Below are 22,961 nucleotides of genomic sequence, written 5' to 3'. Positions count from 1 at the left end.
TTTACATTACTGCTAACATCTAAATTCAAACTCCACTGAAGTCCTTCCTTTCCACTGGGAAGGCCAAAGCCATTCTCTTCACCCCCATCACTAAATCTGTTCCCAAACAACAGAAACAACAGGAATTCTGCAGATGCTGGAAATTCAAGCAACACACATCAAAGTTGCTGGTGAACGCAGCAGGCCAAGCAGCATCTGTAGGAAGAGGTGCAGTCGACGTTTCAGGCCGAGACCCTTCGTCAGGACTAACTGAAAGAAGAGTGAGTAAGGGATATGAAAGTTGGAGGGGGAGGGGGAGATTCCCCTCCCCCTCCAACTTTCATATCCCTTACTTATCATTTTGGATCTCCCCCTCCCCCTCCAACTTTCATATCCCTTACTCACTCTTCCTTCAGTTAGTCCTGACGAAGGGTCTCGGCCTGAAACGTCGACTGCACCTCTTCCTACAGATGCTGTTTGGCCTGCTGCGTTCACCAGCAACTTTGATGTGTGTTGCCCAAACAACAGACTCCATTTGTGTTCTCGGCTACTATCCAAAGCTAATTCAGACAAATCGCAATCTTGGTGTCGTTTTGACACAAGATGAACTGGTAAGATTCTTATTTCCACCTTCGTGATATCTTAACTCTGCCCTTGCTCAACTCATCATTCTGAAACACTCCTGGATAGCCATCTGTATTCTACCTTCTTCAAACTTGAGTTCACCCATAACTCTGTTGCCCCTGTCCTAACTGGTGCCAAGTCCTGTATACTTATTACTCCTGTACCTGCTGACCTTCCTTGCATTCCATTTAATCAACCCTTCGAATTTCCTCTAAATCTTCCATGGGCACAGAGCCTTCCTATATCCAGAATCTTCCATAGCCTCAACAATTTACACCTCTATAATTTGTTACAGTCCTATAACTCTCTGACCTAAATGTGTTTTCAAATTCCAGCCTCTTGATTATCCTCACCCAGCTTGGGCGTAGAAAGCAGAGGGTAGAGGTTGAAGGGACTTACTCGAGCTGGAGGTCTGGAATTGGTGGAGATCCGCCAGGATCTGCGCTCTGAACTCTGCTATTTGTAATGTATGTAAACGACCTGGATGAAAATATAGATGGGTGGGTTAGTAAATTTGCAGATGATACCAAGATTGGTGGAGTTTGGATAGTGTAAAAAATATAGCATGATATAGACCAATTGCAGATATGGGCCGAGCAATGGCAGATGGAGCTTAACCCAGATAAATGTGAGGTGTTTCACCTTTGTAGGGCAAATGCAAGGGGACAATATACTGTAAAGGGCAAGGTCCTTAATAGTGTTGCTGAGCAGAGAGACCTTGGGATCCAAGTTTATAGCTTCTTGAAAGTGGCTGCACAGGGCGATAAGGTGGTTAAGAAGGCTAATGGAACGCTCGCTTTTATTAGTTGAGGCATTGAGTTCAAAAGTCTAGAAGTTATGTTGCAACTTTATAAAACTCTGGTTCAGGCACATCTGGAGAGTTGCATGCAGTTCTGATTGACCCACTCTAGGAAGGGGATTTGGAGAAGGTGCAGAAGAGGTTTACCAGGATGCTGCCTGGTTCAGAGGGCATGTGATATCACGAGAGGCTGGATAAACTTGGGTTGTTATCCCTGGAGCGTCAGAGGCTATGGGGAGATCTGATTGAGGCATGAGATGCACAGATAGAGTGGGACAGAGAGTGTCTGTTTCCCAGGGTTGAAATATCTAATCCCCGAGGGCATACATTGAAGGTGAGAGGGGTAGGTTTCAAGCGGGATGTGAGGGGTAAGTTATTTACTCAGAGAGTCATGGATGCCCGGAATATGCTGCCTAGTATGGTGTTGGAGGGAAATACATTAGAGGTTTTTATCAGGAGTTTTGATAGGTACATAGATGTAAGGAAGATGGAGGGATTAGTGTTTGGGTGTTTTTGATTTGCTTTTTAGCTGGTTCGGCACAATATTGTGGGCCAAATGGCCTGTTCCTGCACTATATTCTTCTATGTAAATATAAATGCTTAACCTTTAGATCTAAATGCCTTAAGATCTATAATGTTCTCCTTAAACCATTCTAACTTTCTTTCCTCCTTTAAGACTCTCCTTAAATCCATCTGTTTGACCAAATTTCAGTCACCTTCTAAACTTTAAATTTACAAATGCAGCTCAATGACTTTTTTTTTCTCACCTTTTGCAGTGTTGGAGGAATCACACAATATGAGCTGTCGATTTAGGGGATGGACATTTGTAGAATAGTGTAGCTATCCTGAGACCTAATGACAAAGCAAAGTCATATAGGTGGCATAGAATTCCACTGTGCCAATTTTTGATGGATAATGAACTGGTTAAGAGAAGCACGAAGATTTATATTCAATTCTCAGACAAATGTTATAATTTATCTTATAACAATCTACAGCACCTGGCTGATTTGAACAGCCTGAGTTACTTCCATTGATGTCGCCTTTTTGTTTCGAATCGCGTGATTGTTCTTTGCCATGCGTTGCTGTTATTCAGGCGATGTTACAAAGTACATTCACAAAAAGTCCAGAGTATAATCCTTTCAATGTACATTGAATGGAATCAGAATCTGATTCAGGTTTATTGTCACTGACTTATGTTGTGAAATTTGTTGACTGGCAGCAGCAATACAGAGCAGTACATAAAAATGACTGTAAATTACAAGGAGAAACATATAGAAAATAAATAAGCAGTGTAAAAAGTGAGTAACATAGTGAGGTAGTGTTCATAGGTCATTCTTCAGTCTCATAGCAGAGGGGGAGAAACTGTTCCTAATACATTTAGCGTGTGTCGTCAGGCTTCTGTACCTCCTCGCTGGTCGTAGCAATGAGAAGGGTGCACGTGGTGAATGTGGAGGGTCCTCAATGTTGAATGCTGGCTTTTTGAGGCATCATCTTTTGAAGGTAGCCACAATGGTGGAGAGGCTAATACCCCATGATGGACCTGGCTAAGTCAACAACCCTCTGCAGTTTCTTTTTTTTATCCTGTGCATTGGAGCTCCATGCCATACAGTGATGAAACCAGTCTTAACACTTTCCACGGTACGTCTGCAGAAATTTGCTGGAATCCTTCGACACTTACCAAACCTCCTCAAACTCCTGAGCAACTGAGCCTTCATTCTGCAGAGTATGATCATCATTAATTTAGTAAATTGTAATACATTGATACATGAAATACTATAAACTTCATCAACAACCGCATCAGAAATAAATAAATTTACGTAACCATTTTCACATGGCATTCAAATATACTCTGAATATTATAACACGAAAAAAGCCAAAAGAAGTACGAACAGGAGTAGACAACAGGAATTCTGCAGATGCTGGAAATTCAAGCAACACACATCAAAGTTGCTGGTGAACGCAGCAGGCCAGGCAGCATCTGTTGGAAGAGGTACAGTCGACGTTTCAGGCCGAGACCCTTCGTCAGGACTAACTGAAGGAAGAGTTAGTAAGAGATTTGATGTCTATCCACGGCCTCCTCTACTGTAAAGATGAAGCCACACTCAGGTTGGAGGAACAACACCTTATATTCCGTCTGGGTAGCCTCCAACCTGATGGCATGAACATCGACTTCTCTAACTTCCGCTAAGGCCCCACCTCCCCTTCGTACCCCATCTGTTACTTATTTTTATGCACACATTCTTTCTCTCACTCGCCTTTTTCTCCCTCTGTCCCTCTGAGTATACCTCTTGCCCATCCTCTGGGTCCTCCCCCTTGTCTTTCTTCCCGGACCTCCTGTCCCATGATCCTCTTGTATCCCCTTTTACCTATCACCTGTCCAGCTCTTGGCTCCATCCCTCCCCCTCCTGTCTTCTCCTATCACTTTGGATCTCCCCCTCCCCCTCCAACTTTCAAATCCCTTACTCACTCTTCCTTCAGTGAGTCCTGACGAAGGGTCTCGGCCTGAACCGTCGACTGCACCTCTTCCTACACGAACAGGAGTAGGTCACACACCCTCCTGAGCTTGCTGCAGTCATTTGTTTAGAATGTAAATATTTCATTGTGGTAGATAAGTCAAACCACAACCATTCAGTATACTCTCTTGCTTTTCACAACAGTAACCTCAGCTGCATCATCAGTAAAAAGCTGTACACTGTTCAAAATGAAAAACAGCAGAGCTTCTATTAATATTATAAAAATACTAGGTTTGCCTAGTGACTAGTCAGCTTGTATGAGTAAACATTTGTGACTCGTATTGCTGCCAAAGTTAAGTTCTATTATTATCCACTTGTGTGGTCAATGATGATGTTGGCACAGATATTGGGTAAATCAGAACGTCAGGCTTTTTTGAACAGGTTTAGCAAACATAAGATCAAATGTCACATACATTTTGTACTTCCTAATGCAAACCAACCCCAGGCTAAATCTTCAAAATTGCATAACTCTCATAATTTATTAAGTTCTTACAAGCAGGTGGTCAATTTAATAAAATTATCCATAATTTGACATGCATTTTAAAACTATTAATATTCTGGATGTAGATTTCAGTTTTAAGACACCAACTGACCCATGATCTTATCCATGGGTTATTGTTAATTGCCGGGCCTAAGCCAAGGGAAAGAGCAGTGACTGGCTGTGTCTACACAGAAACAATGCATTCTTGAAATTTAGCCTCGCTATTGATGCTTGAATATTTTTGTTCTAGATGGAATAAAGTAGCTCAGGATTTAAGAAGCTGATTTATTTCTAGTGAGAGCCAAAGTCTGTGACACCTGTAAAGTTTTCAATCATTGGAATTTTTTAAAATATTGCAATACTCTGGATCCTTTTCTGGTTGGCTGCCAGTGGCTAGTGGTGTTCTGCAGGGGTCAGTGTTGGGACCACTTCTTTTTATGTTGTTTATCAATGATTTAGATGATGAAATAGATGGCTTTATTGTCAAGTTTACAGATGATAGAAGATTGGTGGAGGGGCAGGTAGTGTTGAGGAAATAGGAAGGCCACAGAAGGACATAGACAGATTAGGAGAATGGGCAAGAAAGTGGCAAATGAAATACAATGTTGGAAAATACATGGCCATGCACTTTGGTGGAAGAAATAAATGTGCAGACTGCTTTCTAAATAGGGAGAAAATCCAAAATTCTGAAATGCAAAGGGGCTTGGCATTTGGCACTTGGCAGAACACACCTTTTTTAACTTGCAGGTAGAGTTGGTGGTGAGGAAGGCAAATGCCATGTTAACATTCATTTTGGGAGGTCTAGAACACAAGAGCAGGGATGTGATGTTGAGGCTTTATAAGGCACTGGTGAGACCTCACCTCGAGTATTGTGAATAGTTTTATGCTTCTCATCTAAGAAAAGATGTGCTGGAATTAAAGACGGTTCAGAGGAGGTTATCATACAAGGATGATTCTAGGAATGAAAGGGTTATTATGCGAGGAATGTTTGATAGCTCTGGATCTGTACTCACCGAAGTTCAGAAGGAAGAGGGGGAATCTCATTGAAACCTTTCAAATGTTAAAAGGCCTAGACAGAATAGATGTGGAAAGGATATTTCCCATGGTGGGGAAGTCTAGGGCAAAAGGCCACAGCCTCAGGATAGAGGGGCATCCATTTAAAACAGAAATGCGCAGAAGTTTCTTTAGCCAGAGGGTAGTGAATTTTTGGAATTTATTACCACAGGCAGCTGTGGAGGCCAAGTCATTGGGTATATATAAGACAGTGTTTGATTGGTTCTTGATTGGACACGGCATCAAGGATCAGGGAGTGGGGCAGGGAGCAGGGCTGAGGAGGGGAAAAAAATGGACCAGCCATGATTGAATGGCAGAACAGACTCGATGTACCAAATGGCTTAATTCTGCTCCTACGTCTTATGGTCTTATTAATATATCTGTTCATTGTATAATCTGCCATTTAAGTTGTACGTTAATTGAGATCTTCATGGTTTTGATATGGTACCAGTGAAAAACGATATGTAGTGTGTCAGCCCACTGGTAAATCTTCCTCTTCCTCAGTGTGTCCCTCGGGAATTGGCGTGACTGGTGGAGACAATGTGGATAGACCTCTTCTACAGTCCAGTCCAGTCCTTCTGTTGCTTCTACAGACTTCTGTGTGCTTCTGGTGGGTGACCTCGAGGTTCTTCATACCTTTATACTTTATTGTCGGCAAATAATTGGTACTAGAACATACAGTCATCACAGCGATATTTGATTCTGTGCTTCACACTCCCTGGATTACAAATATTAAATATTAAAGATATTTAAAATAATTAAAATTAATAAATATTAATAATTTAAATCATAAATAGAAAATAGAAAAATGGGAAGTAAGGTACCATGCTAAATGCTTCTGCACTGCTTTCTTGGAGTTGAGTGTCAGTTTTGGGAGCTTGGTGTCAAACCTGTTCTTGACAGGGCCTGCTCATCAAGGCTGATTGATTGTAACTATAAGCTCACTTCTGGAGATTTTGGCATGAACCAGGGATTCACAGAAGACAAACGGATGTGGCATTTCTTCAAGGAGGCTTTGAGCACATTCTTGAAACTTTTTCTCTACCCACCTGGCAATCTGTTCCCATGGCAGGCTTCAGGATTGAGTGGCAGTTTTGGGAGTTTGGTGTCGAACATGTTCTTGATGTGGCCTGCTCATCATGGCTGACAGATTGTAACTGAGATCAATTCTGGAGATTTCGACATGACAGAGGAGTCTGACATTGGTTCACCTGGTGAGCTTGGAGGATTTGTTTGTAGACAGTGATGGGGATATTTTTTCAAGTGCCTTGAGAACTGCTCAGGTCATTCAGGGCTCAGAAGTGTATAGAAGAACAAGGATTTCATACAAATGTAGTCTGCTATGATTTCATAGAAAAACATAGAAAACCTACAGCACAATACAGGCCCTTCGGCCCACAAAGTTGTGCCGAAGATGTCCCTACCTTAGAAATTACTAGACTTACCCATAGCCCTCTATTTTTCTAAGCTCCATGTACCTATCCAAAAGGCTCTTAAAAGACCCTATCGTATCCACCTCCACCACCGTTGCCGGCAGCCCATTCCATGCACTCACCACTCTCTGCATAAAAAACTTACCCCTGACATCTCCTCCACGCCTACTCCCCAGCACCTTAAACCTGTGTCCTCTTGTGGCAACCATTTCAGCCCTGGGAAAAAGCTTCTGACTATCCACATGATCAATGCTTCCCATCATCTTATACACCTCTATCTGGTCACCTCTCTTCCTCCGTCGCTCCAAGGAGAACAGGCCGAGTTTACTTAACCTGTTTTCATAAGGTATTCTCCCCAATCCAGGCAACATCCTTGTAAATCTCCTCTGCACCCTTTCTATAGCTTCCACATTCTTCCTGTAGTGAGGCGACCAGAACTGAGCACAGTACTCCAAGTGGGGTCTGACCAGGGTCCTATATAGCTGCAACATTACCGTTTGGCTCAATTCTACAATTGATGAAGGCCAATACACCGTACGCCTTCTTAACCACAGAGTCAACCTGCGCAGCTGCTTTGAGCGTCCTATGGACTCCGACCCCAAGATCCCTCTGATCCTCCATACTTCCAAGAGTTTTACCATTAATACTATATTCTGCCATCATAATTGACCTACCAAAATGAACCACTTCACACTTATCTGGGTTGAATAAGCAATACACTGTATTCATCTGGATTTCTGATCTTTTTGTAACATAGTTACACTCTACAGGGTAATCAGAGCAAGGTAAAACTATGGCTCAAAATAGAAGGCATGAATCAAATAGATGAATTTATTTATTGTCAATAAAGAATCTCCCCACTCTGAATATTGTTTTATACTTTGGAATTATAGTTGCAGAGGTCATGGGCTTCTTTAATGGTGTTCGAAGAGCAAGTGAATAGACAGAATGTCCTTTATTAATGGCAGAGCCACTATCTGGCAGGGCGGCAAGGAGGAGATACATCTCTGCCAAAGGAGGTGTAAGGCATTCCCTCCCTCTGCTAGCCTGCAGGTCACCCTTGGGCAAGGTGTAGTCCTTCGATCAGGGTCATGTAAAGCCATGGGTGCAGATGATGGATGGTCGTATGAGCATCTGGTGCATGTTAGAAGTCCTGATTATGCGACCACTGGCACCGGGCAGACAATCTCTGAAGTGTATTGATAATGGCTGGGGTCAACCATGTTGTAAAGACACTGCCCAGGGGAAGGCAATGGCAAACCACTTCGGCAGAAAAATTTGCCAAGAACAATCATGTCAAGGACCATGATCACCCACGTCATACAGTGAGGCACATAATGAATGAATGAATGACTGTCTGGATACAACAATGTCTCAAGAGTCATAGCACATGTGAAACAATATATGAATCACATCTAGATGACATAACAATTTTTTTGACTGATTTCTTCCTTGAAAAGGAAATAAACCAATTCAATCAAAGAACTAGTTACACGCATATAACCAAACAGCTCTAATCTATTTATATCCCATAAATGGTTATGATCTACTGGACTTTTCTTTCAATGAATCTTTACTGTAAACTGTACATCCACCTCAGATACTGGTAACTCTTATGGATAATTTTCTCCATGTGCGTTTCAAAGTTCAAAGGTTCATTTATTATCAATGTATACGACTCTGAAGTTCTTCAATTCTCCAGGTAGACATGAAACCAAGAAAGAAAAAAAAGGCAGTGCGATCATCAACCCCACAAATCCCACCTCCCCGCAAAAAGAAAGATCAAAAATGGAGCAGTCACATCAACCCCCAAATTCCCACTCTTGCACAAAAACTGAGCAAAACGGAGCTGTCACATCAACCCCCAAAGCCCTCCTCTCACACAAAAAATGAACAAAACGGATCAAGTTATTGGCAAAAACACCAAGAAGGTCGGGCAAAAAACCACAAAATATAAAAACTGCAAGACTGAAAAGGAGAGTCTATAGTACAAGTCCACATCCAAAATGCAGAAAAAACTTGGGCAAAATTCTCCGGTTGCAGCAGCAGGATCTCCTCTCTCTGGCTCACCCTCGGCACTCGCACGCTGCCTTTGCCTCCGGGAATCCTCTCAGAGACCATGTTTCCAACATAGCTGCTAGTTTGCAATTGCTGCCTCAACATAATTGTCTTCATAATGCTGAATACATTGTATTGCTTATTCTAAATCTTCATCCACTTGGTGTTACCTGGATCTGAGATCTGAGGCTGCCATCAGAGTTGACCATGGATATATTGCTTCCTAGCTGTCTAGATACCAAGACTGGGCAGTATGATATGGAGAGCTAGCTGTTGCTCATGTAGCAAGCTCCCCTTCTCCATGCATCTGATAACCCAAAGGAATGGCAGAGACAGATACAGTTTGGTACCAGCGGTGTCGCAGGAGTTGCCAGTCCTCTTTGTGATTTTTATAAATGACCTGGATGAAGATGTAGAAGGGTGGGTTAGTAAGTTTGCTGATGACACAAAGGTTGGGGGCGTTGTGGATAGTCTGGAGGGTTGTCAGAGATTACAGCGGGACACCGATAAGGTGCAGAACTGGGCTGAGGAGTGGCAGGTGGAGTTCTACCCAGATATATGGGATGTGATTCATTTAGGTAGGTAAAATTTGAAGATAGAATGTAGTATTATTGGTAAGATTCTTGGCAGTGTGGAGGATCAATGAGATCTTGGGGTCCGTGTCCATAGGACATTCAAAGCTGCAGTGCTGGTTGATAGTGTTGTTAAGAAGGCATATGGTGTGTTGGCCTTCATCAACCATGGGATTGAGTTCAAGAGCCATGAGGTAATGTTACAGCTATGGTCAGACACCACTTGGAGTACTGTGTTCATCTCTGGTCACCTCATTATAGGAAGGATGTGGATACTATTGAATGCATGGAATGCACTGCCAGTGATGGTGGTGGAGGTGGATATAATGGGGTGATTTAAGAGACTCGTACATGGAGCTCAGAAAAATAGAGGGCTATGTAGTAGGGAAATTCTAGACAATTTCTAGAGTAGGTTACATGGTCAGCAGAACATTGTGGGCCAAAGGGCCGGTAATGTGCTATACATTTCTATGTTTCTTATTGAACTCAATGTAGGACTGCCTTAGGGTCTCCAACTCTGGGATTTACCTCCAAAGCCTACTCCATGAGCCGGTGTAGGTTTGAAATCAGAGTTTTCCTTCTCTTAGATGAGCTGTCAACTACGGCTCTCCAGCCCCATCTGCCCAAAAGGCACCAGTAAACAGCTTTTGTCCCTTCTCCTCTCAGCAGAAATGGTTCCGCTGGACTTAGTAGCTAAGCCAAACGTGAACGTCAGGAGCTGGACTTGTTTATCAGAGGCTATTTGAAACGCATGCCATTGGGAACATTTCTTTCTTTTATTTTGAATCTCTTTATTGATCTAAGAAGAGCATATATACAAACAAGAGGAGAATTATCTCAATTAAAGAAGGTGAAATAAACGTTATCAAAATCATGCATAGTATTAATCTGATATAGAATGTATAATAAGGAAAAAGATAATTAATTCTCCTCTTATCAATTCATAAACAGAAAAGAGACTTTTTCCCATTGGGAACATTTAATAGGTAGTGGGAGCTTGTTCCGATTACCACCCCCGGCTATAACAACATTAAGGAACCTGTTACCTGTATACACTAAAAGAAGTCGAGATAAACGTTAACGCAGAGTCCCGCTAGCCCTGTCAATGGCTACAGTGGCTGCAATCGTGTAATGTTTTTGGTAAATTGCTGGGTGCTGTGAACTCAGTCGCAACGGTGTTTCCTTTGATTGCTTCTTGAAGCTCACTATCATCCTGCCTCTGTTCTCACATCCTGACTCTCCCTCTGACTCATCCCAGACACCTGGACTGCCTCTTGTGCATTACAAAGTCAACATCTTTTTTTGTGGAGAGTTGCCAAGCCTTTAATTGGAATGAGAATTGGTTTATTATTGTCACATCTACCGAGGTACAGTGAAAAACTTGTCCTGCATACTGTTCGTACAGATCAAATCACTACACATTGCATTGAGGTAGAACAAGGTAAAACAAAAACAGAATGCGGACTAAAATGTAACACATATAGAAAAAGTGCAGTACAGGCAAACAATAACCAACCAGGTTCAGGAACAGTTACTACCCTCAACCATCTGCTCTTGAACCAGAAGGAATAACTTCACTCAACGTCACTTACCTCATCACTCAACTGATTCCCAAAGCTATGGACTCACCTTCAATGACTCAACAACTCATGTTCTCAATATTTATTCCTTATTTATTTATTGTTATTATTATTTTGTTTTTTTTTTCTTTTTTGTATTTGCCGTTTGTTGTCTTTCGTACGTTGCTTTTCTGTCATTGATTCCACTGATTCTATTGTGTTTCTTTGTATTTACTGTGAATGACGACAAGAAAATGAATTTCAGGGTGATACAGTGCCTATAAAAAGTATTCACCCCCCCCATGGAAATTTTAATGTTATCATCGTTTTACAACATTGAATCACAGTGGATTGAATTTGACTTCTTTTTTCACACTGATCAATAGAAAAAGACTCTTTCATGTCAAAGTGAAAACAGATCTCTACAAAGTGGTCTAAATTAATTACAAATATAAAACACAAAGTAATTGATTGCATATGTGTTCATCCCCTTTGCTATGACACACCAGATCGTCACTGGTGCAGCCAATCAGTTTTAGAAGTCATATATTAGTTAAATGGAGATCACTAGTGTACAATCAAGGTGCTTCAACTGAATGTCATAAAAATACACCTGTATCTAGAAGGTCCAGCTGCTGGTGAGTCAGACAAACAGCAAACCAAAACCAGGCATCACACATAAAAGTTGCTGGTGAACGCAGCAGGCCAGGCAGCATCTCTAGGAAGAGGTACAATCGACGTTTCGGACCGAGGCCCTTCGTCAGCACTAACTGAAAGAAGACCTAGTAAGAGATTTGAAAGTGGGAGGGGGAGGGGAGATCCAAAATGATAGGAGAAGACAGAAGGGGGAGGGATGGAGCCAAGAGCTGGTCAGTTGATTGGCAAAAGGGATATTAGAGGATCATGGGTCTGGAGGCCCAGGGAAAAGGAAAAGAGGGAGGGGGGAAAACCAGAGGATGGGCAAGGGGTATAGTGAGAGGGACAGAGGGAGAAAAAGGAGAGAGAGAGAAAAAGAGTGTGTGTATATAAATAAATAACGGATGGGGTACGAGGGGGAGGTGGGGCATTAGCGGAAGTTTGAGAAGTCAATGTTCATGCCATCAGGTTGGAGGCTACCCAGACAGAATATAAGGTGTTGTTCCTCCAACCTGAGTGTGGCTTCATCTTGACAGTAGAGGAGGCCGTGGATAGACATATCAGAATGGGAATGGGATGTGGAATTAAAATGTGTGGCCACTGAGATATCCTGCTTTCGCTGGCAGACAGAGCATAGGTGTTCAGCAAAATGATCTCCCGGTCTGCGTCGGGTCTCACCAATATATAGAAGGCCACATCGGGAGCACCGGACGCAGTATATCACCCCAGCCGCCTCACAGGTGAAGTGTCGCCTCATCTGGAAGGACTGTCTGGGGCCCTGAATGGTAGTGAGCAAGGAATTGTAAGGGCATGTGTAGCACTTGTTCTGCTTACAAGGATAAGTGTCAGGAGGGAGATCGGTGGGGAGGGATGGGGGGAACGAATGGACAAGGGAATCGTGTAGGGAGCGATCCCTGCGGAAAGCAGAGAGTGGGGGAGGGAAAGATGTGCTTACTGGTGGGATCCCAAAACCAGGCATAATTGTTTAGGAAATCCCTAAGGGAATCTTATTCTCTAACCAGTCTGTGTCCTGAGTATCGAGGGAGGAGAAGTTTCCTCAGAATACGATTGTCAGTGCTAACACTATTATCTAATGGGTTGCTCAACTGGACAGGGAAAAGGGTCAAAAAAACAAGTGATATTAGAATAAGCAGGCATTACAATGGTAATAGAAGTGATTCCAGGATGGAAGACTGCTAGAATCAGAGCTATGGATACTTGGAGAGGGAGGGGGAGAGAGAGAGAGAGAGGGAGGGAGAGGGAGGGGTAGTGGGAGGGAGAGGGGAGGGGGGAGTGGAAGGGGAGAGGGAGGGTAGTGGGAGGGAGAGAGAGAGAGAGAGAGAGAGAGAAAGGCAAAAAAACATGACACCGGAACAAGAAGCATTATAGAAGATTAGACCAGGACTAGAAGAAGAAGGATTAAAATGAGTTTCTACGGCTTGCATGTTATAGTGTTGTCCCAATAATAGAGGTTTGGTTAAACAAAGGACAAGAATGGGTTCTAAATATTCCTGGATACAAGGTTTTCTGGAAAGTTGGGAAAGGAAGAATGGAGCAGAAGTAGCTATGTTGATTAAGGAGAATATTGTCCTGCTGGAGAAACAGGAGACCTAGAACAATGAAGACTGCAATCTCTGTTTCAAGATAAGAAACATCAGAAATGTAGGCCAACATTCCGGAGCAGCTTTGTAGGGAAATTGTGGAGATGTACAGAAAATATAGAGTCGTGGGGTTGTCAAATATCTAATGTAGACTGGGATTGCAATAGTATAAGTGAAAAAGAGGGGCTGGAGGTTCAGTGTATGATCAAAGCATTTCTCGACCAATGTGGAAGGTTGCATTGTAGGATGTGTATGTGGGAACCACCTTCACTTGTCTCTTTGAGAGATCAGTAGATGCATTGAATAGGCCTTGTTTTTGTTATACTCAGGCATCCTCCCTAACATCTTATCTAATACACTGATGGCCATATTAGTGCTGGTTACTGCTCTTAGAAAGAACACATTACTGCAATGCCCTCTCTTTCACCATTTCTGGCTCTTTTCTTTCCTTTCTAGGCTTCTATATCTCTCCTTCAGAGGATAAGTTACAAGCCCATTCTCCCATGGCTATTTCAATCATACCTTCTCCCTACTGCTTGCTATAATTCCTTGAGTTTCTTCAGCTCTATTTCATATATCCCAAAGAGGACACCTTCTGCACCAATGGTTCCAAGATGCATTCATTTTTCCTCAACTGTGCTTTCTTCCCACCTTGGGTGGCTGGGTTCTCAGCAGCACCTTCTCCAATTCCTGCACTTCTCTCACTCTGTCTCCTCCCACAGAGAAGAAGGACAGAGTTTCCCTTGCCATGGTCTTTTGTTCCATTTATTTTATTGTATCTTCCATGGCATTCTATGTAATACATTTTTACAAACTTCTTCCCTTTCACTGTACTGAAGATACCGTTCGGTCTGGACCATCTTCACTCTTCCATCTCAAACAATATATAAACTTGCTGACAACACAACTATTGTAGGCAGAATTTCAGATGGCGATGAGAGGGAGCACAGGAGAGAGATATATCAGCTAGTTGAGTGGTGTCACAGCAACAACCTCGCACTCAATGTCAGTAAGACCTAAGAGGTGATTGTGGATCTGAGGAAGGGTAAGATGAGGGAACACACACCAGTCCTCATAGAGGGATCAGAAGTGGATAGAGTGAGCAATTTCAAGTTCCTGTGTAGCAGTACTTCTGAGGATCTATCCTGGGCACAACTTGTCAATGCAGCTACAAAGAAGGCGAGACAGCAGCTATATTTCATTAGGAGGCTGAGGAGATTTGGTATGTCACCTAAAACACTCACAAATTTCTACAGACATACTATAGAGAACATTCTAACTGGCTGCATTACCATGGCTGAGCAGTTGGCTACTACACAGGATTTCAATAAGCTGCAGGGAGTTGTAAAATTAGTCAGCTCCATCATGGACACTAGCCTCCACAGTATCCAAAACATCTTCAAGGAACAATGCCTCAAAAAGGCGTTATCCATCATTAAGGACCCCCATCACTCAGTTCGTGCCTTGTTCTCATTGCTACCATCAGGAAGGAGGTAGACAATCAATGATTCAGGAACAGCTTCTTCCCCTCTGCCGCCCAATTTCTGAATGGACATTGAACCCAAGAGCACACGGAAAAGGGTAAACAGTTGATGTTTCCGGCCAAGACCCTTCCTCAGGACTGAGAAGAAAGGGGGAAGATGCCAGAATAGGACAGCAGAGATCACAGAGGGGGAGCAGTGAGATTGTATTCTTTAATATTTTGATAGGCACTGTGGAGATACAGTAGATATTTAATTCTGATTTCAGTTGGCATTATCATGGAAAAGGATAGAATCAAAGAGGACAGGAAAATTTTTAATTGGGGAAAGGCAAATTATGAGGCTATAAGGCTAGAACTTGAATTGGGATGATGTTTTTGCAGGGAAATGTACTATGGACATGCGGTCGATGTTTAGAGATCTCTTGCGGGATGTAAGGGATAAATTTGTCCCGGTGAGGAAGATAAAGAATGGTAGGGTGAAGGAACCATGGGTGACAAGTGAGGTGGAAGATCTAGTCAGGAGGAAGAAGGCAGCATACATGAGGTTTAGGAAGCAAGGATCAGATGGGTCTATTGAGGAATATAGGGAAGCAAGAAAGGAGCTTAAGAAGGGGCTGAGAAGAGCAAGAAGGGGGCATGAGAAGGCCTTGGCGAGTAGGGTAAAGGAAAACCCCAAGGCATTCTTCAATTATGTGAAGAAAAAAAGAATGACAGGAGTGAAGGTAGGACCGATTGGAGATAAAGGTGGGAAGATGTGCCTGGAGGCTGTGGAAGTGAGCGAGGTCCTCAATGAGTACTTCTCCGGTATTCACCAATGAGAGGGAACTTGATGATGGTGAGGACAATATGAGTGAGGTTGATGTTCTGGAGCATGCTGATATTAAGGGAGAGGAGGTGTTGGAGTTGTTAAAATACATCAGGACAGATAAGTCCCCAGGGCCTGACGGAATATTCCCCAGGCTGCTCCACGAGGCGAGAGAAGAGATTGCTGAGCCTCTGGCTAGGACCTTTATGTCCTCATTGTCCATGGGAATGGTACAGGAGGATTGGAGGGAGGTAAATGTTTTTCCCTTGTTCAAAAAAGGTAGTAGGGATAGTCCGGGTAATTATAGACCAGTGAGCCTTACGTCTGTGGTGGGAAAGCTGTTGGAAAAGATTCTTAGAGATAAGATCTATAGGCATTTAGAGAATCATGGTCTGATCAGGGACAGTCAGCATGGCTTTGTGAAGGGCAGATCGTGTCTAACAAGCCTGATAGAGTTCTTTGAGGTGGTGACCAGGCATATAGATGAGGGTAGTGCAGTGGATGTGATCTATATGGATTTTAGTAAGGCATTTGACAAGGTTCCACATGGTAGGCTTATTCAGAAAGTTAGAAGGCATGGGATCCAGGGAAGTTTGGCCAGGTGGATTCAGAATTGGCTTGCCTGCAGAAGGCAGAGGGTGGTGGCGGAGGGAGTACATTCAGATTGGAGGATTGTGACTAGTGGTGTCCCACAAGGATCTGTTCTGGGACCTCTACTTTTCATGATTTTTATTAACGACCTGGATGTGAGGGAAGAAGGGTGGGTTGGCAAGTTTGCAGACGACGCAAAGGTTGTTGGTGTTGTAGATAGTGTAGAGGATTGTCAAAGATTGCAAAGAGACATTGATAGGATGCAGAAGTGGGCTGAGAAGTGGCAGATGGAGTTCAACCCGGTGAAATGTGAGGTGGTACACTTTGGAAGGACAAACTCCAAGGCAGAGTACAAAGTAAATGGCAGGATACTTGGTAGTGTGGAGGAGCAGAGGGATCTGGGGGTACATGTCCACAGATCCCTGAAAGTTGCCTCACAGGTGGATAGGGTAGTTAAGAAAGCTTATGGGGTGTTAGCTTTCATAAGTCAAGGGATAGAGTTTAAGAGTCGCGATATAATGATGCAGCTCTATAAAACTCTGGTTAGGCCACACTTGGAGTATTGTGTCCAGTTCTGGTCACCTCACTATAGGAAGGATATGGAAGCATTGGAAAGGGTACAGAGGAGAGTTACCAGGATGCTGCCTGGTTTAGAAAGTATGCATTATGACCATAAGACCATAAGACAAAGGAGCAGAAGTAGGCCATTCGGCCCATCGAGTCTGCTCCGCCATTTTATCATGAGCTGATCCATTTTATCCTATTTAGTCCCACTGCCCCGCCTTCTCACCATAACCTTTGATGCCCTGACTACTCAGATACCTATCAATCTCTGCCTTAAATACACCCAATGACTTGGCCTTCACTGCTGCCCGTGGCAACAAGTTCCATAGATTCACCACCCTCTGACTAAAAAAATTTTTTCGCTTTTCTGTTCTGAAAGGGCGCCCTTCAATCCTGAAGTCATGCCCTCTCGTACTAGACTCCCCCATCATGGGAAACAACTTTGCCACATCCACTCTGTCCAGAGATTATGATCAGAGATTAAGGGAGCTAGGGCTTTACTCTTTGGAGAGAAGGAGGATGAGAGGAGACATGATAGAGGTGTACAAGATAATAAGAGGAATATATAGAGTGGATAGGCAGCGCCTCTTCCCCAGGGCACCACTGCTCAGTACAAGAGGACATGGCTTTAAGGTAAGGGGTGGGAAGTTCAAGGGGGATATTAGAGGAAGGTTTTTTACTCAGAGAGTGGTTGGTGCGTGGAATGCACTGCTTGATTCAGTGGTGGAGGCAGATACACTAGTGAAGTTTAAGAGACTACTAGACAGGTATATGGAGGAATCTAAGGTGGGGGCTTATATGGGAGGCAGGGTTTGAGGGTCAGCACAACATTGTGGGCCGAACGGCCTGTACTGTGCTGTACTATTCTATGTTCTATGTATTCTCCGCAGATACACAATGAGTCATTGCATTTAGATAACATTACTGATTCTGATGCAGTTAATTTGGTCTGTTAATAATGAATAGTTAAAAATAATTACCATTGTCTCATAGATAATAGTTAAAGTGTTCTCTGTTCTGTAGATGTCTGGCTGCTTCCACATAAAGAAAGTAAGCACTTGCTGGACATGTGTGTTCAGAGTTAGCCTGTGATGTGTCACATCTCTGCTCTGCTTCATTGATTGACATCATATGGAGTCCAAAGCAAGAACGTGTCCATGCTGACATTGCTATTAGTTTTTCATTATCACCTGTACCAAGATACAGTGAAGAGATTCTTATATGCTGTTCCTACACATCAAATCATCAAACAGTGCATTGAGCTAGAATAAGATAAAAACAACAACAAAGCAAAATACTGTGTAAAAGCTGCCATAAGAGCTTAGAGCAGGTAAACAATAAAGTGCAAGACCATAATGACCCGGGATTTCCCAGCATTAAATTGGACAATTTTCCTCTTCAATACCATGCTCGGAAGAGGACCAGAATATCTATTATTTTAAATAGAGCTTTTTTTCCTGATCTGGATATTAGGAGGCAAAACTGTTATATTTTATTTATCTATTGATGTCATCATCCATTTATACTGTTGCTTTTAATTTTTTTCTATGGTTTTATGCTTCACATTTTTTAATTTTAAGTTTTTTTTCATTATCTAAAGCAATGTTAAAAGTTTTAGAAAGTATCTGGGGAAGGTATGATCTGAACATATTGTACGTCAGGTAGAACTAGGACCAATATTCTTGCTAGTATATTTGCCAGTGCTGTGAGATGGTTTAACCTAAAAGTATTTGGATGGGATCAAAGATCCAAATGGGGAGAAAAACAGGTAAAGAATTAATGAGAAATTTTGTAAAATGGAGGAAAAAAATAGAAAAGCCGGGAGATGGCTAACATTGAATGCAACTGCACTAAATTGAGAATAATGTAGCTGAGTTGTGGGCACTGACAAGCACATGTTGAGTGGAAACCTCGTGTAAAGAGGGGTAGACTGGAAGCTGTTGGATCCTGTTGCTTCTGCAATTAAGAATGACGCATAAAACATGTTACTTACGATCGTATAATTAATTTGAGCAACAAAGACAAAGAGGGAAGCAAGGGGAAAGACAAAGAGGAAAAGAGCAGACAAGGGAAGAGCAGGGAGATAAAGAGTTTAAGGAAAAAGAGAGCAAACAAACTTCTTATACTAGACCACCGGTAACACTAAATTTAATTTATAGCTTTAACCAGTCAGATAACCAGATTCAAATAACATGATAACTGCCACTGAATCCAAACTTCCAGAATTATACAGAGGACCTTTAACTACTGAAAAACTCACTGAACACTGACATGTATATGGGTGACAATATAAAACACAAACAAGTACAACAAAGTTAAACTACAAGAGAGATAACTATTCTACAGCCCAATTTAACAAAACGTGATGTTCCTGGTGGACAGAGTTTTCAGACAAGATAGAGAGGAGTATACAATAGGTGTAAGGAAGTTGACAATATTGGATAAAGGAACAGTCACAGCCATGAGAAGAAATGTCATAGTCATAGTCATACTTTATTGATCCCGGGGGAAATTGGTTTTCGTTATAGTTGCACCATAAATAATAAATAGTAATAGAACCATAAATATTTAAATAGTAATATATAAATTATGTCAGTAAATTATGAAATAAGTCCAGGACCAGCCTATCGGCTCAGGGTGTCTGACCCTCCAAGGGAGGAGTTGTGAAGTTTGATGACCACAGGCAGGAATGACTTCCTATGACGCTCTGTGCTGCATCTCGGAGGAATGAGTCTCTGGCTGAATGTACTCCTGTGCCCACCCAGTACATTATGTATTGGATGGGAGACATTGACCAAGATGGCATGCAACTTAGACAGCATCCTCTTTTCAGACACCACCGTGAGAGAGTCCAGTTCCGTCCCTACAACATCACTGGCCTTACGAATGAGTTTGTTGATTCTGTTGGTGTCTGCTACCCACAGCCTGCTGCCCCAGCACACAACAGCAAACATGATAGCACTGGCCACCACAGACTCGTAGAACATCCTCAGCATCGTCTGGCAGATGTTAAAGGACCTCTGTCTCCTCAGGAAATAGAGACAGCTCTGACCCTTCTTGTAGACAGCCTCAGTGTTCTTAGACCAGTCCAGTTTATTGTCAATTCGTATCCCCAGGTATTTGTAATCTTCCACCATGTCCACACTGACCTCCTGGATGGAAACCGGGGTCACCGGTGCCTTAGCTCTCCTCAGGTCTAGAACCAGCTCCTTAGTCTTTTTCACATTAAGCTGCAGATAATTCTGCTCACACCATGTGACAAAGTTTCCTACCATAGCCCTGTACTCAGCCTCATCTCCCTTGGACGAAGGGTCCTTCAGGAAGGACCCTCTGTCAGGACGAAGGGTCTCGGCCTGAAACATCGACTGTACCTCTTCCTAGAGATGCTGCCTGGCCTGCTGCATTCACCAGCAACTTTGATGTGTGTTGCATCAATTGAAATGATATGGATTGAACCACAATATAGATTGAAAGAAGGGTCAGTCATTCTGTTGGGAATGCACCTCTGAACAATCCCAGGGAGTTGGAACAGTGAACCTATAAGCTTATCTTTGACAAGTACAAAAACACTAGACAGTCACTGTGGGAGATTTCAATCAGCCTAACTTTAACTGGAGTACGGTTAGTGTAAAAGGTATGGAGAGCACAGAATTCTGAAATTGTATTCAGGAGATTGTTATTGGCAAGCCCAACAAGACCAGGGGCACTTCTGGACTTTAGTGAATGAAACTGGTCGGGGGAAGGAATATCAGTTGGAAGGGTATTCTTGTGATAGTGAACATAATTCAGAAAGGCTTAGTTAAGGGAATCATCAAAGATAAAATAGGATAGAAGGTTCTGAATTGGGATAAGGCCAATTGTGCAAGATTTATCAAAAGTGGCTGGGAACAGCCATTTGAAAGTTAATTAGCTTTGGAGAAAAAAATGGAAGGCATATAAAAAGGAGATTTGAGTGTTTCAGGGTAAACATGTTCCTACAAAGAAAAAGAGTGGGACTGCCCATGTGGCATAATATACAGATAGTAGGATAAGACAAGAAAGGAAGCTGATATCAAACCTAAACCTTATCAAAGAAAGCTTGGAGTGACATAGAAGATTTGGGCATGTAATTAAAATAGAAATTAGAAAAGCAGGGAGAGAGCATTAAAAAATACAAGCAAGTCAAATCTAAAAAAATTCTGAAGATGTTTATAAGTACGTAAACAGCAAGAGGTTAAGAATAAAGAGTAGGGCCTTTTAGGGACGAGCAAGGTAACCTGTGTGGGGGTGGTGGCAGATGGTCTTAACAGAAAGGGGTTGCTGAGCCAATATGTGAAATATTGGATAATATTAGAAAAAAGAGGAAAGATAAAGACATTTATCATCTTCGAAAAATAGATAAATCACCAGCTCCATGTGAAATTTGTTCCAGACTGGGAAAAGAAGCAAGTGAGAAAATTGTGGAAGTTGTAACCACATTTACTGAATCCTCCCTGCCTATAGAAATTGTACCAGAAGATATGAAGACATGGTTCAGTATTTTAAACGGAAGGTAGGGATAAACCAAATAATTACAGGCCAGTCAGTTCAACTTCATTAATCTTTATCCCCCAAAATAATTTCTCAGTTTCACTCTGTAAGGCAGCCTCATTAATTTTTACCATTCTTTTGCTTTTTACATATCAGTCAAAACTTCTACAGTCTGCTTTGATGTTTTTTATTAGAATTTTCTAGTGTTTAACTTTTGCTTTCCTAATCAATTTCTTTGTCTTCCTTTCTTGAATTCTGAAATTAACCCAGTCCTTCGGCTAACTATTCTTGGCAACAATATAAATCTTTTCTTTTGATCTAATGTTACCTTTAACTTTTCTTTCCTGCCCTGGCAAGTTCACTTTTTCTACAGGTTTTTGTTCCTTAAATGAATACATATTTGTTATAAACTATGTATTAATTCTTTGTATGTTACTTTTTGCTCATTAGATGTGATATCTTTTAATGTAGTTTCCCAACACACAAGAACCATTTGTACTTTGCTTTAATCAGATATAAGAACTTTGCTTCAGAATGAATTAAATTGCTTTTAATCCTTCTATAAAATATTACAATTTCCTGATCACTCTTTCTAAAAGGAAATCAAAATTATCAGATCATCAGTTAACCCTTTCTCATTACGCAAGGCTAGGTCTGAAATAATTTGTTGCCTTGTGGATTTCTCCACACACTGATCTAAATGTTTATGCACTCTAGTAAACTATCCTCTGTGCTGGTTAGGGTTACTCATCTATCTGTAGAGTAAAATTCCCCCCACCCCTGATTATCTTTGTTACAGATCATTCCAATGCACTGATTTACACAGAACCCTGCATCACCATCACTACCTGAGGTCCTATGTACTGTACAACTCCCATCAGTGTAGTCTGCCTCTTTTTATTTTAAAGCTTCACCTAAACTGATTCTACGTCTTGATCTTCTAAGCTAAGATCTTTACCCTTGTTGCCTAATCCCTTTCTTGAAAACCAGTGGTACCATTCTTAGTTCTTCCAATCTGCCTATCTTTTGTTTTAACATAAATATCCAGATTGTTTAATTCACAGACTTTGGATTGACAATGCTTCCTTTGAATTGCATATCTATAGTGACAGATGCCTCTGAATGTTCAAACGCCTTTGTCTCAAAGCCATTCTGTTACAAGAATCACCCCTCGTAATAATGATCAGAGAAGCACAGAGAATCTGTATTTACGGACAAGTAACCTTTATTGTCTCAACTAAAAAGCACATGGGTTCACAAACTACCTACCTGTGTGCATCCCATTATAATCCCTGACTCTCCATAAACAGTCAATGAAGAGAAAAGGTATTACCTGGGAAAGGAGTCAACGCTGACAGGTGTTCCTCATGGTCTCGATCTCCACGTGTCTGTAGGGTCCTCCTTATACATGATGATTGGTCTCTAGAGTTATCACCCCTACGTATTTGGAGCTCCTGAGTCTTCTAGTTTTCCTCAACAATTGAACTGTTGGATCTCCATCCCATTGGCTCAAGGTCACCATCTTACTGGTTCTAGTCCAGGGCTACAACCATCATTGTTCTATGGTTTCTGCCCACCCCAGCCCTGTGTATTTGTGTCTTTCAACTCAGACTGGTCCAAACCAGTTAAATGCAGCAGCCCAGACATAGTCCAATGAGATTACAGGTTGCTCCTTTGGTAGGTCTGCCATTTTACATAATA

At 42.1% G+C, this 22,961-nt stretch overlaps 1 protein-coding gene across 1 annotated transcript in view; it reads right to left on the bottom strand.

Annotated features, from left to right (window-relative positions):
- Positions 1-2,590: 2,590 nt before the first annotated feature.
- The window catches only part of runx2a (RUNX family transcription factor 2a), a 238,631-nt gene continuing 218,260 nt past the window's right edge, over positions 2,591-22,961 (bottom strand). Inside the window, exons 7-9 of the transcript XR_011885026.1 lie at positions 17,732-17,941; positions 11,142-11,305; positions 2,591-3,118 (exon numbers count right to left, since the gene is read on the bottom strand). The gene's annotated coding sequence lies outside the window, so the exon portion shown is untranslated. The remainder of the gene's footprint in view (positions 3,119-11,141; positions 11,306-17,731; positions 17,942-22,961) is intronic.

Source organism: Mobula birostris, chromosome 2 (genome assembly GCF_030028105.1).
Source record: "Mobula birostris isolate sMobBir1 chromosome 2, sMobBir1.hap1, whole genome shotgun sequence".
Lineage (NCBI taxonomy): Eukaryota > Metazoa > Chordata > Chondrichthyes > Myliobatiformes > Myliobatidae > Mobula > Mobula birostris.
This window is presented reverse-complemented; position numbering and strand designations above follow the sequence as displayed.